Source organism: Pleurodeles waltl, chromosome 8 (assembly GCF_031143425.1).
Source record: "Pleurodeles waltl isolate 20211129_DDA chromosome 8, aPleWal1.hap1.20221129, whole genome shotgun sequence".
Lineage (NCBI taxonomy): Eukaryota > Metazoa > Chordata > Amphibia > Caudata > Salamandridae > Pleurodeles > Pleurodeles waltl.
This window is the reverse complement of record NC_090447.1, coordinates 516,487,822-516,502,790: the sequence shown is the minus strand read 5'-3', so window position 1 is coordinate 516,502,790 and position 14,969 is coordinate 516,487,822. Positions and strand designations below refer to the sequence as shown.

Genomic DNA, 14,969 nt, shown 5'->3' with positions numbered 1-14,969 from the left:
CACAATGAACATAGGCGACAACAAGTTACCTTTCCTAGATTTACTTATCTATGAGAATGATGGAGGGTTAGCCACTGAGGTATACTACAAACCAACGGACTGTAATAATCTGTTACAATATCAGAGCTTCCACCCTCGAGCTCTAAGAGATAACCTCCCGGTTGGGCAGTTCCTACGGTTAAGACGAAACTGCTCTTCAGTGATTGACTATCGCAAACATGCAGACAAATTAACTGTGAAGTTACACACCAAAGACTATCCCCCACACCTAGTGAGCAGGGCTTTAAAAAGAGCGCGCAATAATAATAGAGACCAGCTGCTACAGCCCCACGCACCGAAGTCAAATTTGGACAAGATCGTTTGTGTGACCACATTTAATCCTTTATCTAATGAAATTCAAAAGATCATAAAAGACAATTGGAAAATCCTGACTTCAGGTGGCTTACCCTTTGATCCACCACTACACGCGTATAAGAGAGCAAGTAATATACGTGATATGGTGGTCCATACCAGACCAAAGGAGAAACGGCGACCCGCACAGACCACACTCTGGCAATTGGCCCCCCCTGCTGGTCACCACCCATGCGGCAACTGCAGTGTTTGCCCCTTTACCCAAAAATCCACCACCATCAACCTCAACCTTAGAACCCCTTGGGTGCAAAAATCATTTACCAATTGTAACAGCAAAAACGTAATCTACTTAATCAAATGCCCTTGCCCACTTCAGTACGTGGGGATGACCACAAGAAAAGTTAGCATCAGAATTTGTGAGCATAGGAGCACGATCAGGTGCAAACGAGATGCTACTAAACTTACCAGCCATTTCTTACAAAAAAATCATTCCCCAGACGACATGTCATGGACAGTCCTGGAACAATTTTCCCCCTCGACCACCAACATGTCTGAAAAACTTTTTAGGGCTGAGCAACGCTGGATTTGGAGGTTGCACACAGACACCGTTGGATTAAATGATGAGATACCGTGGTTCTCTCTGCAACCCTAGAACCCACTTGAATTTTCTCTGCCCAGAATTTTCTGCCCACGGACTTTCTCTTCTCTTCTCTCTTCTTTCTCTCTTTCTCTTTCTCATCTCTTGTATGTTCCTTTCTCCTCCCCTTTTTCTGTTCCCTCCCCCATCCTTTCTTCTGTTCCCCACCTCCCTCCCCTTCTTATTTTCAGTTGCATTTTTGTTATGTTATTTTATTGTATATAGAAATTTTTATTTTATTTTTATCCTTTATTATTTTTTATTATTATTATTTTTATTTTTATTTTCATCTTCATTCTTAAATCTTTCCTCATTTCCATTCTCTCCCCCCTGCCCTTGTTCCCTCCCCGTTCCCCCTCCCTTTGCTCCCTTCACCTTCCGTTTTTTTTCCCCCCCCCACCCCTTTCCTCTTCCCCCCCTTCCCTTTCTTCCCCCCCCCCCTCTTTTCAGTTTGCGCTCCCTAAGCGCACTGAGCCGCTTGTAAGCTCTGTTTCCCGGCGGCTCCCACCGCTGGGCAGCCGCGGGTGCTGCCGGGAAACTACATTTCCCTACAGCACTCGCGGGGCGAGCGTCACCGCCAGTAACAGAGTTCTGGCTGACGCGTCCTCGCCCCCATACCAGCATTTCCTTCTACGGGGACAATGGTTTTTCCCCCCGGCGCACGTCCTAGTGGATCTTGATAGGCTCCGGCCCCCGGCACTCTAAAAGCCATTAAGGGCCACTTCGGGCTATGACCATATTTGGAGGGATCACTCCGGACTTCCGGCCCCGCCCCCCTGGGCCGCAACGGTGATTCACATCAGCTGCCATTTGTCCTAATTAAGGCCACTATATCTACCCCTCACCACCAGACCATTGTATCCAAGCGGTCCTGAACGAGAGGTCGGTATAGGCGCACAGAGAGCGCCCACCTTTGATGCAGTGAGTCAGACAGCGTGGGAGACACAGATAAGACATCTCTGTTCCCTTTTTAATTTTTAATTTTTAATTTATTTTTCTTATTTTATCTTCCCACTCCCCTTTCCCTTCGCTTTTTCCTCTCTCCCTTTTTCCTATTTTCCTTTTTTCTTTTTCTTCCTTCTTCTTTCTTTTTTCTTCTTTTTTCTTCTTGTTCTTTCTCCTTTTTATCTCCTCCTCTCCATCTTGATCTATAATCTTTGCCTCTATTTTCCATTTTTTCTCTCTTTTCCTCTGTCATTGGATCCCCTCTCTCTCTACTCCTTCCCCCTTTTTTCCCTTCTTCTCACTCTCCTCTTCTCCTCTCTTCCCCTCCCCGGCATTCCTTTAACTACCTTTATGATTATCGGTTTTTCCTCTGTTCTTTCTCTTTTTTTCCCCTGGAACCTTAGAGTCTTACTATAAGGGGACGCTCCCTCTCCAGGATACCAGAGGCTAGTAGCCTCAACTGTGAGGGTAAGAAATTGTCTTCCCCTCCTAATGCGTACCGTGCATTACCTATCTCGATGCTATTGCGATTTAAATTTTGCAACCAGCACTTCTGCGGCATGCATGAATTTTGACACGTGTGGAGTGGTGTGCTGTGTTTTATTATTCACTATGTTTTGGTCTGTTTTCATCCCTTTTTCTTTAGGTCCTCCCCAGATATTTTCTTGGTTAAGGTAGGCCCTCCCTTCCCTATGTGATTATTTTCACAGTGTTTAAGTAGGAATCACTACAGGGATCCAATGCCCTGATGAATGCCCAGAGACTCTCCATAGCTCCACCATAAGGGCAGAAACATGTCGGCTACCCCATTTTAGACAGGTGACCTTGTGAGTCATTGCTCTCACACTGGTTCTCCATCCTTTTTAACCACACCACACAGGACCCCCATTAAAATTACCCGGGTACCTGAGTAGGTGTTTTTATTTCCCTAGTATAGCTGGATCCCTACTTCCAGGAATAAGATTAATTTACCCACTCCCTCCTGTTCTTTTAACAGTGAGGTCGAGTCCGCCCAGGTGGCACTGTCCTACCTGGGTGGGGCTAGGTGGTCATATGATGAAGCATGACACTATATAGTGTGTGAGACCACCTAGTCCGTAAAGGAAACTTTCCTTTCCTTGGTTTTTCCCCAGCTCCTCTCCTTCCCCCCAGACCGAACACCATTACACAGCCCACCCAATTTTCACCTCTAGTTGAGGACTACGAGTGGTCTAGCGTCACAATTAGTACACTACTGACCCCCCTACTTTATAAACAACCCCGTACTCCCCTTTTTTGTGATTGTGTTCTTGTGGGAGTCGAGTACGGTTTGGTTTTTCCCCTTGCTCCCATCCGCTCTCCCTTGTGTAATGTGATAGTAGAGCAGCCGCCCGGCTGCGAGAGCTTTCTTATCCTTAGCTCTCGATTGTGAGAGTCGTAGCTTGCTGTCTCCCAGTGAGCACCCTTACCTCGTCTGCGTCCCTTAGAACTTCGGTTCCTGCGTCTGTCTTCTACAATCAGATCCTTTTTCCCTCCTCCCTTCTTTTTCCCCCCACCCACACCATGGCAGATAGTCTCTCCTTCAATGACGAGGAAGTATCAGCTATCCTCGCAGCCCCTTCACTTCTTGGGGACACGGCTTTGTCAAAAAGTTTGTCCCAACTGGGGGACTGGGACACCCTAGTGGAATTAAAACGCTCCCAAGTTAAGACTATACTACATGGAGCTGTTCTCACGGAATACCTCCGTAGTAACTCTGCACCAAACGGACTACTCGTCACTAATGAGCCCCGCATATTCCTTGACGACTTTGAGTTTCGTAAAGATTGGTCACTTATAGCATGGAAATGCACTCGAGATTGGCTGATATTAATTATAAAAACAGCCACTAGGCTTTCTGAAACCCTACTGGTCCAGATAAAAACCAGTGAGAACAACCTGAAGTCAGGTGTGAGTATTCTCTCCTTCAAAAAGAAACTGGAGGAGGTAAACAAAAACATGAATGAATATAAAGAATACCTAACCCAGCAAAAAATAGCCAAATTCCAAAAAGATCTGAATCGTTTTTCCCTGGAAAGGATATATCCCTACACTAAACCTGATTATGTAGCAAAGAATTCCACCAACACTTCTGACACCTCATCCGGGGGCAATATTAGCTCAGACAGTGACAGTAACTCTTCAGGAAACATACGACATCGCCGTGGGCGGCGTGGGCAACGTCGAGGAGGATGGAACTTTCCACCGGCACCTCCCGTTTACCCGCCTTATTTTAACCAACAATGGGGTTGGCCAAATCAATATGGCCCTCCTCAACAATATCAAGCACCCTACCTGCAACACCCAGCCCAATGGTCCTTTTCCGAACCCGCGCCGCCTTTTTTAGGCAGAGGTCACGGGAGGGACAGGGGGAGGAGAAAAGAGGTACAGTGGCGCCCAAAAGAGGATGCCTTGGAAAATCCACTACACAGGGATTCCGTCCCAGGGACCAGCAAGACAAAGTGAAACTGGCCCCTGAAAAGACAAGCAACATCATCAATCTAAGCAACCGGAGTTTGAGCCAAACCGAAACTCTAGCATTAAACAAAGGTTTGAACTTTGTACCTACCCCGAAGGTTGATTTATTCAGAACTAGAACAGAACTAGCGGGCCTGTTCCGTAAGATCCGCCTAAAGACCTTCTTCCTTGGGAAGGAATATGACACTCCCACACAGAACACAGGACTACGTCCCAAGTCTACTTTCTGTCCCCCGGCAGGGCAAATGCCCCCGGAGGTACTGGCTTTCGAAAAATCAGTATCCCTAAAAATCAATGGTCTCACTGAAGCACCCAACAAAATATTCCACAATATGAGCCAAATCGAAATAGAGTCACTGAAGGGCCTCACAGCTGACCCCACCATCATTATAAAACCAGCAGATAAGGGTGGGGCTACAGTGATTCTCCCACAACAAATGTACAGAGACGAGTGTGAGCGACTACTAGGGAATACCAGACACTATAAACGTTTGGCACGTGATCCTACTACTGATGTCCAAGAAGAAATCGCTTTCCTAGTATCTAAAGGGAAAGAAAACAACTGGATTACAGATCATGAGGCATCATTCCTGATACAGACCAATCCGAAAATCCCGTACTTTTATATTTTACCAAAAGTACACAAAGAAAAGATTCCCCCCCCCGGACGACCCATAGTTTCCGGTCTAGGCTCAGCACTAGAGCCTTTGTCAAAATTCGTGGATTTCTTTCTACAACCACTAGTTAAAAGAATCCCGACCTATCTGAAGGACACCACCCATGTCCTCCTTTTACTGGATTCTATAACCTTTGACAAAACCAAGGAGCTCCTGATTACCCTCGACGTGGAGTCACTATACACCAATATTCCGCAAGAGGCGACCTTGGAAGTGATAAGTGACCTGCTGGAAACTCACATGAATGAATCCCAAACCCCTCCGGGTTTTATCCTGGACTTAGCACATCTCGCTCTCACCAGAAACTACTTTAAATTTGAGGATAGTTTCTTTTTACAGACACAGGGTACATCAATGGGCAGCACATTCGCCCCTAGTCTAGCATGTCTATACGTTGACCATTTTGAAAGACAATTTGTCTTGAATGATGAGAACCCCTACCGTGACCAGATCAAACTTTGGAAGCGATACATCGACGATGTACTGCTAATATGGACGGGAAGTAGGGTAGAAGCCCAGGCGTTTGCAGTTTGGCTTAACGGAGCAAACCCTTTCCTCACATTCACAATGAACATAGGCGACAACAAGTTACCTTTCCTAGATTTACTTATCTATGAGAATGATGGAGGGTTAGCCACTGAGGTATACTACAAACCAACGGACTGTAATAATCTGTTACAATATCAGAGCTTCCACCCTCGAGCTCTAAGAGATAACCTCCCGGTTGGGCAGTTCCTACGGTTAAGACGAAACTGCTCTTCAGTGATTGACTATCGCAAACATGCAGACAAATTAACTGTGAAGTTACACACCAAAGACTATCCCCCACACCTAGTGAGCAGGGCTTTAAAAAGAGCGCGCAATAATAATAGAGACCAGCTGCTACAGCCCCACGCACCGAAGTCAAATTTGGACAAGATCGTTTGTGTGACCACATTTAATCCTTTATCTAATGAAATTCAAAAGATCATAAAAGACAATTGGAAAATACTGACTTCAGGTGGCTTACCCTTTGATCCACCACTACACGCGTATAAGAGAGCAAGTAATATACGTGATATGGTGGTCCATACCAGACCAAAGGAGAAACGGCGACCCGCACAGACCACACTCTGGCAATTGGCCCCCCCTGCTGGTCACCACCCATGCGGCAACTGCAGTGTTTGCCCCTTTACCCAAAAATCCACCACCATCAACCTCAACCTTAGAACCCCTTGGGTGCAAAAATCATTTACCAATTGTAACAGCAAAAACGTAATCTACTTAATCAAATGCCCTTGCCCACTTCAGTACGTGGGGATGACCACAAGAAAAGTTAGCATCAGAATTTGTGAGCATAGGAGCACGATCAGGTGCAAACGAGATGCTACTAAACTTACCAGCCATTTCTTACAAAAAAATCATTCCCCAGACGACATGTCATGGACAGTCCTGGAACAATTTTCCCCCTCGACCACCAACATGTCTGAAAAACTTTTTAGGGCTGAGCAACGCTGGATTTGGAGGTTGCACACAGACACCGTTGGATTAAATGATGAGATACCGTGGTTCTCTCTGCAACCCTAGAACCCACTTGAATTTTCTCTGCCCAGAATTTTCTGCCCACGGACTTTCTCTTCTCTTCTCTCTTCTTTCTCTCTTTCTCTTTCTCATCTCTTGTATGTTCCTTTCTCCTCCCCTTTTTCTGTTCCCTCCCCCATCCTTTCTTCTGTTCCCCACCTCCCTCCCCTTCTTATTTTCAGTTGCATTTTTGTTATGTTATTTTATTGTATATAGATTTTTTTTTTTTTTTATCCTTTATTATTTTTTATTATTATTATTTTTATTTTTATTTTCATCTTCATTCTTAAATCTTTCCTCATTTCCATTCTCTCCCCCCTGCCCTTGTTCCCTCCCCGTTCCCCCTCCCTTTGCTCCCTTCCCCTTCCCTTTTTTTTCCCCCCCCCCACCCCTTTCCTCTTCCCCCCCTTCCCTTTCTTCCCCCCCCCCTCTTTTCAGTTTGCGCTCCCTAAGCGCACTGAGCCGCCCGTAAGCTCTGTTTCCCGGCGGCTCCCACCGCTGGGCAGCCGCGGGTGCTGCCGGGAAACTACATTTCCCTACAGCACTCGCGGGGCGAGCGTCACCGCCAGTAACAGAGTTCTGGCTGACGCGTCCTCGCCCCCATACCGGCATTTCCTTCTACGGGGACAATGGTTTTTCCCCCCGGCGCACGTCCTAGTGGATATTGATAGGCTCCGGCCCCCGGCACTCTAAAAGCCATTAAGGGCCACTTCGGGCTATGACCATATTTGGCGGGATCACTCCGGACTTCCCCCTGGGCCGCGACGGTGATTCACATCAGCTGCCATTTGTCCTAATTAAGGCCACTATATCTACCCCTCACCACCAGACCATTGTATCCAAGCGGTCCTGAACGAGAGGTCGGTATAGGCGCACAGAGAGCGCCCACCTTTGATGCAGTGAGTCAGACAGCGTGGGAGACACAGATAAGACATCTCTGTTCCCTTTTTAATTTTTAATTTTTAATTTATTTTTCTTATTTTATCTTCCCACTCCCCTTTCCCTTCGCTTTTTCCTCTCTCCCTTTTTCCTATTTTCCTTTTTTCTTTTTCTTCCTTCTTCTTTCTTTTTTCTTCTTTTTTCTTCTTGTTCTTTCTCCTTTTTATCTCCTCCTCTCCATCTTGATCTATAATCTTTGCCTCTATTTTCCATTTTTTCTCTCTTTTCCTCTGTCATTGGATCCCCTCTCTCTCTACTCCTTCCCCCTTTTTTCCCTTCTTCTCACTCTCCTCTTCTCCTCTCTTCCCCTCCCCGGCATTCCTTTAACTACCTTTATGATTATCGGTTTTTCCTCTGTTCTTTCTCTTTTTTTCCCCTGGAACCTTAGAGTCTTACTATAAGGGGACGCTCCCTCTCCAGGATACCAGAGGCTAGTAGCCTCAACTGTGAGGGTAAGAAATTGTCTTCCCCTCCTAATGCGTACCGTGCATTACCTATCTCGATGCTATTGCGATTTAAATTTTGCAACCAGCACTTCTGCGGCATGCATGAATTTTGACACGTGTGGAGTGGTGTGCTGTGTTTTATTATTCACTATGTTTTGGTCTGTTTTCATCCCTTTTTCTTTAGGTCCTCCCCAGATATTTTCTTGGTTAAGGTAGGCCCTCCCTTCCCTATGTGATTATTTTCACAGTGTTTAAGTAGGAATCACTACAGGGATCCAATGCCCTGATGAATGCCCAGAGACTCTCTATAGCTCCACCATAAGGGCAGAAACATGTCGGCTACCCCATTTTAGACAGGTGACCTTGTGAGTCATTGCTCTCACACTGGTTCCCCATCCTTTTTAACCACACCACACAGGACCCCCATTAAAATTACCCGGGTACCTGAGTAGGTGTTTTTATTTCCCTAGTATAGCTGGATCCCTACTTCCAGGAATAAGATTAATTTACGCACTCCCTCCTGTTCTTTTAACAGTGAGGTCGAGTCCGCCCAGGTGGCACTGTCCTACCTGGGTGGGGCTAGGTGGTCATATGATGAAGCATGACACTATATAGTGTGTGAGACCACCTAGTCCGTAAAGGAAACTTTCCTTTCCTTGGTTTTTCCCCAGCTCCTCTCCTTCCCCCCAGACCGAACACCATTACACAGCCCACCCAATTTTCACCTCTAGTTGAGGACTACGAGTGGTCTAGCGTCACAATTAGTACACTACTGACCCCCCTACTTTATAAACAACCCCGTACTCCCCTTTTTTGTGATTGTGTTCTTGTGGGAGTCGAGTACGGTTTGGTTTTTCCCCTTGCTCCCATCCGCTCTCCCTTGTGTAATGTGAGAATACAATCCTGCCTACTACATGTACTTTTACACTACTACCTCTATTCGGTCAGTCGTTTTCACCCAGTGTATGGTCACTGAGTTGTCACTTTCCCCTACGGTTTCACAGATGTGGGTCCCACTGTGTGTCATCTGTTTAAATTCCTCATGGACTAGAGCTGTGTGACATAGGTATGTTGACATTACTATTTCAAAAACATTTTGTCACTGTAATTGCAAATACACTATTTCGAAATCACAGACAGACTCCAGATCATTTTGTGCTTTAGGTGTGTTTATTTAAATGCAAAATATTGGAGGCAGTAGTGAAATGGTGAGGGGTGATGGCGGAGGAGTGTCCATGGCAGAGTCCAGTCTATTAGTCTCACAGGTGCATTGCCCATATGGGCATAGGAAGTGGAGCTGGGGTAGTTTAATTATGGACAGGGTGACAAAGTGGGACAGTAGGATGACAATCAGGGTGGTCTCATTTCTTGGCGGGGGTCTTGGCATCGTTCTCTGTCCTGTTCCGGGATCTCATGTACAGTTTGCGGGGTGGTTCTCCGTCTGCGGGGGGTGGGGTGCTGGTGTGGTGGTCCTGTGGCGGGATGTCCTGTCCACTAGCGCCGGCGGAGGTTGTGGGTAGTTCATCGTCCATGCTAGTGTCAGGGGCCCCTTGGAGTGCCACAGTGTCCCTCCTGGTGTTGAGTACTTCCTTCAGCACCCCTACAATGGTGCCCAGGGTGGAGCTGATGGTTCTGATTTCCTCCCTGAAGCCCAAATACTGTTCCTCCTGCATGCGCTGGGTCTCCTGAAACTTGGCCGGTACCGTTGCCATCGTCTCCTGGGAGTGGTGGTATGCTCCCATGATGGAGGGGAGGGCCTTGTGGAGAGTGGGTTACCTTGGCCTGTCCGCCCCCTGTCACACGGCAGCCCTCCCAGTTCCCCTGTGTTCCTGGGTCTCCGTCCCCTGGACCGTGTGCCCACTGCCACTGCCCCCAGGTCCCTGTTGTTGTTGGGGTGGTGGGGTATCCTGGGTTCCCTGTAGTGGTGGACACACAGCTGATTGACGTGTCCTGGGGACGGGGGTATGGGCCCGCTGGGTGGGTGCTGTGCTGGTGTTTCCAGAGGGGAGGAAGGTCTGTGGTGGCCTGTGCCTGTGTGAGGGGAACTGACTGTCTAGAGGTCCCCGATGGTCCGGGCTGGTCATCTTGATCCAGTTGGACAGAGCTGCTGTCATCACTGTGGGCCTCTTCTGTGGGTGGAGTGTACATGTCTGGACCCTCCTGTCTGGTGACATTGGGTAGGGATCCTGCAGGGGTGGAAAGGCATGATTATTGCATCTGTGTGTGCCATGGTGTGCAATGGGTGGGTGACCGTGTACCCCAGTGCTAGCATTCCTGTGTGGGAGCTTGTGTGATTATGGTTTAGGGGGGTGTATGGCTATGTGCAGTGTGCATGCTTTGGTGATGGGTGTCCATGCTTTGTTGTTGCATGCAGGGCTTGGTGTTGGGATGGGTGGTTTGTGATATTGGTACATTTGTGAGGAGTTGGTGTGATGGGGGTGAGGGCGAGGGTGGGGGTATGTGATAGCATGCAGGTAGGGTGGGGGATGTAATAGTAAAGCTTTGACTTACCACAGTCCATTCCTCCAGCTACTCCTGCAAGGCCCCTAGGATGCGGAATCACCAAGACCTGCTCCTCCCATGTTGTTAGTTGTGGGGGAGGAGGTGGGGGTCCGCCGCCAGTCCGCTGAACTGCCAGGTGGTGTCTTGAGACCAAGGAACTCGCCTTCCCCCGTAGGTCGTTACACCTTTTCCTGATGTCCTCCCGATTTCTTGGGTGTTGTCCCACTGCGTTGACCCTGTCCACTATTCTTCGCCATAGCTCCATCTTCCTTGCAATTGAGGTTGCTGCACCTGTGCTCCGAATAGCTGTGGCTCAACCCGGACGATTTCCTCCATCATGACCCTGAGCTCCTCCTCCGAGAACCTGGGGTGTTTTTGCCGTGCCATGGGGTGGTGTAGGTGATGTGTGGGGTGGAGTGAGTGGTGATAAGTGTGGTGATATGTAGTGGTGTGTTGTGTGAGGTGCGTGGAAGTTGTGTGGGTGATGGTGTTATGTGCCTGTGGATGCTGTTGTACTTGCTGGTGGTGTCTCTCTCTGGCCTTCTTTCTGTATTTTTTGTTGTGGGGGGTTGAGGGTGATGTGGGTGTGTGTTTTATATTGTAATGGGTGTGTGGTGTGTGTATGTGTCTCAGGTGTGTTTATTTTGAATCGTCCAATGTGGGGATGTTTTGTAGAAGTGTGTGTATTTTGAGCGCGGCGGTGTGTACCGCCAATGGAATACCGCGGTTGAAAGACCGCCACGTGGATTTGTGTGTCGTGATATTGTGGGTGTATTTCTTTTGGCGTGACGGTGGAGGTTTTGTTATCGCCAGTTTATCACTGACCTTTGGTGTGGCGGACTTGTGTGGGTGTCTGAATTTTGGCGGATTCCGAGATGTGGGTCATAATAGCTGTGGTGGAATTCCGCGGCCGCGGTGGTGTGTTGGCAGTCTTCTGCACGGCGGTAAGCGGCTTTTACAGCCAATGTTGTAATGAGGGCCTTAGTGTTTTGGAGTCACAGTTTAAGGTTTGCAAGGGATTCTAGGTAAAAAAAGATGTGGTGAGAACCACACAAGTCAGCCCTCCCTGGATACCCCTAGGTGTTTAGTTTTCATAAATGTACAGGTTGGCCAGATTTCCCTAGGTGCGGGCTGTGGTCCAAAATCTAGAGCTACCCACATTGGAAAAAGAGGGTCAGTTTTCCGTGGAAAAATGTGATGCATCCATGTTGCATTTTGGGCAATTTCCTGCTACCGATACTAGGCCTTCCCACAGAAGAGAGGTACCATTTTATCACAAGACTTGTGGGAGCATAGAATAGTAGACCATCTGTAGTTATCCATTGGACTTTACTGCAATTATGCCTTTCAAATGTAAGGCAGTGCTTAAGAAAGATTACATTTTGGAAAATACCCTCCAAATCATACACTAGTACAGGTACCCACAAACTCAAAAATGTAGAAATAACCACTGCTCCTAAACCCTATAGCTTGTGCCCATTTAAAAAATACATAAGTTTCCTTGATACCCAAATTTCAATGTATGGTGCAGCTCACTTGTTTGCTCTAGGTACCTTGGGTTGTTGGAGAACCTACAAACCCTATATATCCCCGCAACCAGAAGGGTCTAGCAGACGTAATGATATATTGGTTTTGTCAATCTGCTATTGTGACAAAAAGTTGCAGATAAAAATGTTGTCACAAATTATTTTTTCTACTCATTGTCAATATTTATTTCAACAGTTATTTTCAGTGGAAAAACCTTAAGGGATCTCCATGCATGACCCCCGGCTGAATTTGGAATTTTGTCTACATTTCGGAAATCTACAGCTTTTTTCAGGATCACCCATGGATTTTACACTGGTTTCCACCACACACTGGAAGTAGGTTGAGAGCACACAAACAATAGGGAAAATAGGCTACCTCTTAGAAAAATGCCAAATCCGTGGTACAAATGTAGGTATTCAGCTCTGCATGTTCCTGAAAGCTTGGAAGATGGTGACTTTGGTACAGTAAACCGTTTGTGGATGCCATTTTAGGAAAAACACAGACAATTTTATCTGGAGCACTTTTTTGCCTTAAAAAACAAATATTTTGTCTATTTTCTTGGTCCCCTCCAGAGGAATCCATAAACCCAGGGTATCTTTGAAATCCCAGGATTTTGGAAAAAAAGATCATAAGTTTGACGTGGACACTTTGGGGGTCATTACAATCTCGGCGGTCTTTTGACAAGACCGCCGAGGGACCGCCGTGCGGAAGACCGCCAGTAGTGGCGGTTTGCCGCTCGGCGTATTATGACCGTTGGCTGCCCTCTGTCGTTTTTCCGACGGAGAGCCGCCAACAGCCATACTTGCGGGCGGCGGGGAAGTGGAGGTTGCTCCACCTCCACCACCACGCAAACAGAACACCGCCCAGCTAATCACATCCTGTGATTCTGCGCGGCGGTGTTCTGTTGGTGGTGTGGTGTCAGCAGAGCTGCCCCCGTGGCTCCCGTCGCCTCCCGGCTGATCGACAGAACAGGTAAGTCGATCGTCTGTTAGTTGAGGGGGGTGGAGGGGTGTTGTGTGTTGTGTGCATGCATGGGGGTGTGCGTCTGTGTATGTAGGGGGGTGTGTGAGTGCATGTATGCTTGCGGGGGTGTTGCGTGTTTTGGGAATGAGTACGTGTATGTCTGTGGGTATGTCTGTATGGATGTGTGCGTGTATGTTTGAATGTGGGTGTACGTGTCTGACTATGTGTGTGGATGTTGGCTTGTGTGTCGGTGTGTGCGCGTGTATGTGTGTTGCCCGCGTGCGTGTCGGGTGTGTATGTGTAAGGTAATGTCGGGGTCGGGGTGGGGAGTGGGGCCCTGTCACCTTTGGGGGGTGGCAGGGGTGGTGGGGGGTGTAGGGGAGGGAGTCGGGGTGGGGTGTGGGGGAGACCCCTATCAGTGCCAGGGAAGGAATTCCCTGGCACTGATAGTGCTTACGGCCATGGATTTTATGGCGGTTCCTACTGCTGGAAATCCACGGCGGTAAGCCGGGTCCAAATACCGGCAGCGGTATTGTGACATCCGCCGGGCTGGAGACCCAGGTCTCCAGCCCAGCGGTCATCTCCGTCCTGGCGGGCGGAACGGAGAACCGGCGGATGACCATGGTGGTAACCGCCATGGTCATGATTCCACAAAGTAAGACTGCCAGCCTGTTGGCGGTCTTACCGCCGGTTTAACACCGACCGCCAGGGTTGTAATGGCCCCACTAATGTGGAAAAAAAAGTTATGAAGGCCTCAGTGCAACCTATCCCAAATAGCACAAAAAGGGCTCAGCACTGGAAGTGGGGCGGGAGGCCTAGCAGGGAAGGGGTTAATCAGGTTCCCTGCTACAAGGTAGGTCTGCATTCAAGTCATAGATCTAAGTTCCTAGATAGAGTTAAGTACTGCAATCCCAAAACAGAGGCAGCTCGGAAGAGTCATGCCAGTATGACCACCTGTGGGTCTTGGTGTGATTTAGGCAGTATCACTATTATGACTTCCCTTGTAGGGGATGGCAGAACACCTCGCTCAAACTCTCCCATATTCCATATACATAGATATCACCCTTGGAGCAAAAAGACACTGAAAGCTGTGGAAAATCTGTCAGTAGTCCATCACAACCAGGAGTTTACTGAGCTCCACAGAGCTCTACGGTGGAATAATCAAAGTAAGTCTACATGTTTGAGCCTGCTGCATCTGGTTCTTACTTTAATGAGTTTCTCCACTGTCTAGGTTCCCCCTACAATTTCTATTTCCAATTTTCGTAGTTCCCATTCTATTTTGGTAATGCCTTTGGTGTAGTGGGCCTTGCCCCCATGTGTGACCGTCATATACATGTTCCATATGAACACTTTAAAGGCGTGCCACTCCAATGAAGCTTCACAGATTGAGCATGCATTGTCATTGAAATACTGATGAACGTATTTCTTAATAATAACGCTTACATAGGTAGCCCGAAAATGAGGCTGCACTTAGTCTCCAAGATGGATGCAGGTTATCTGCCAGCCCATTTCAAGTGCACCAACAAAGGGCAGTCATCTGACAGCGTTCAGGCCAGGTACTCTGCGTGGGGCATTTGTCTATGTCTACATCGGTGCACATATTGTAACACTATGTCAAGTCCGGAATGAAGGGTGTATGTGCAGTGTGAATAATAGAAATATTCTGCCCCATCCAGTTGCAACATGTACCATGTGTCCATTAACCACCAGTGTCTGAGTTAATTCTTGAACACTACTGATAGAGGGAATTTCTTCATTTTGCAAATTAATGCATTTAACTGGAAAGTGCTAACTTTGAATAACATACACATATTTAATGCAAATGTGTAATAGGTAATCACATTTAGACATTATAAGCAAACACAGGCATTAACATATTGTTATGAATTAAGTTAGCTTAACTGCTGATGCCATTTTGAATATTGA

At 47.5% G+C, this 14,969-nt stretch overlaps 1 long non-coding RNA gene across 1 annotated transcript in view; it reads left to right on the top strand.

Annotated features, from left to right (window-relative positions):
* The window catches only part of LOC138249120 (uncharacterized), a 49,578-nt gene extending 37,175 nt beyond the window's left edge, over positions 1–12,403 (top strand). Inside the window, exon 3 of the long non-coding RNA XR_011194729.1 lies at positions 12,276–12,403. This is a non-coding gene — a long non-coding RNA (uncharacterized lncRNA). The remainder of the gene's footprint in view (positions 1–12,275) is intronic.
* The last annotated feature ends 2,566 nt before the right edge of the window (positions 12,404–14,969 follow it).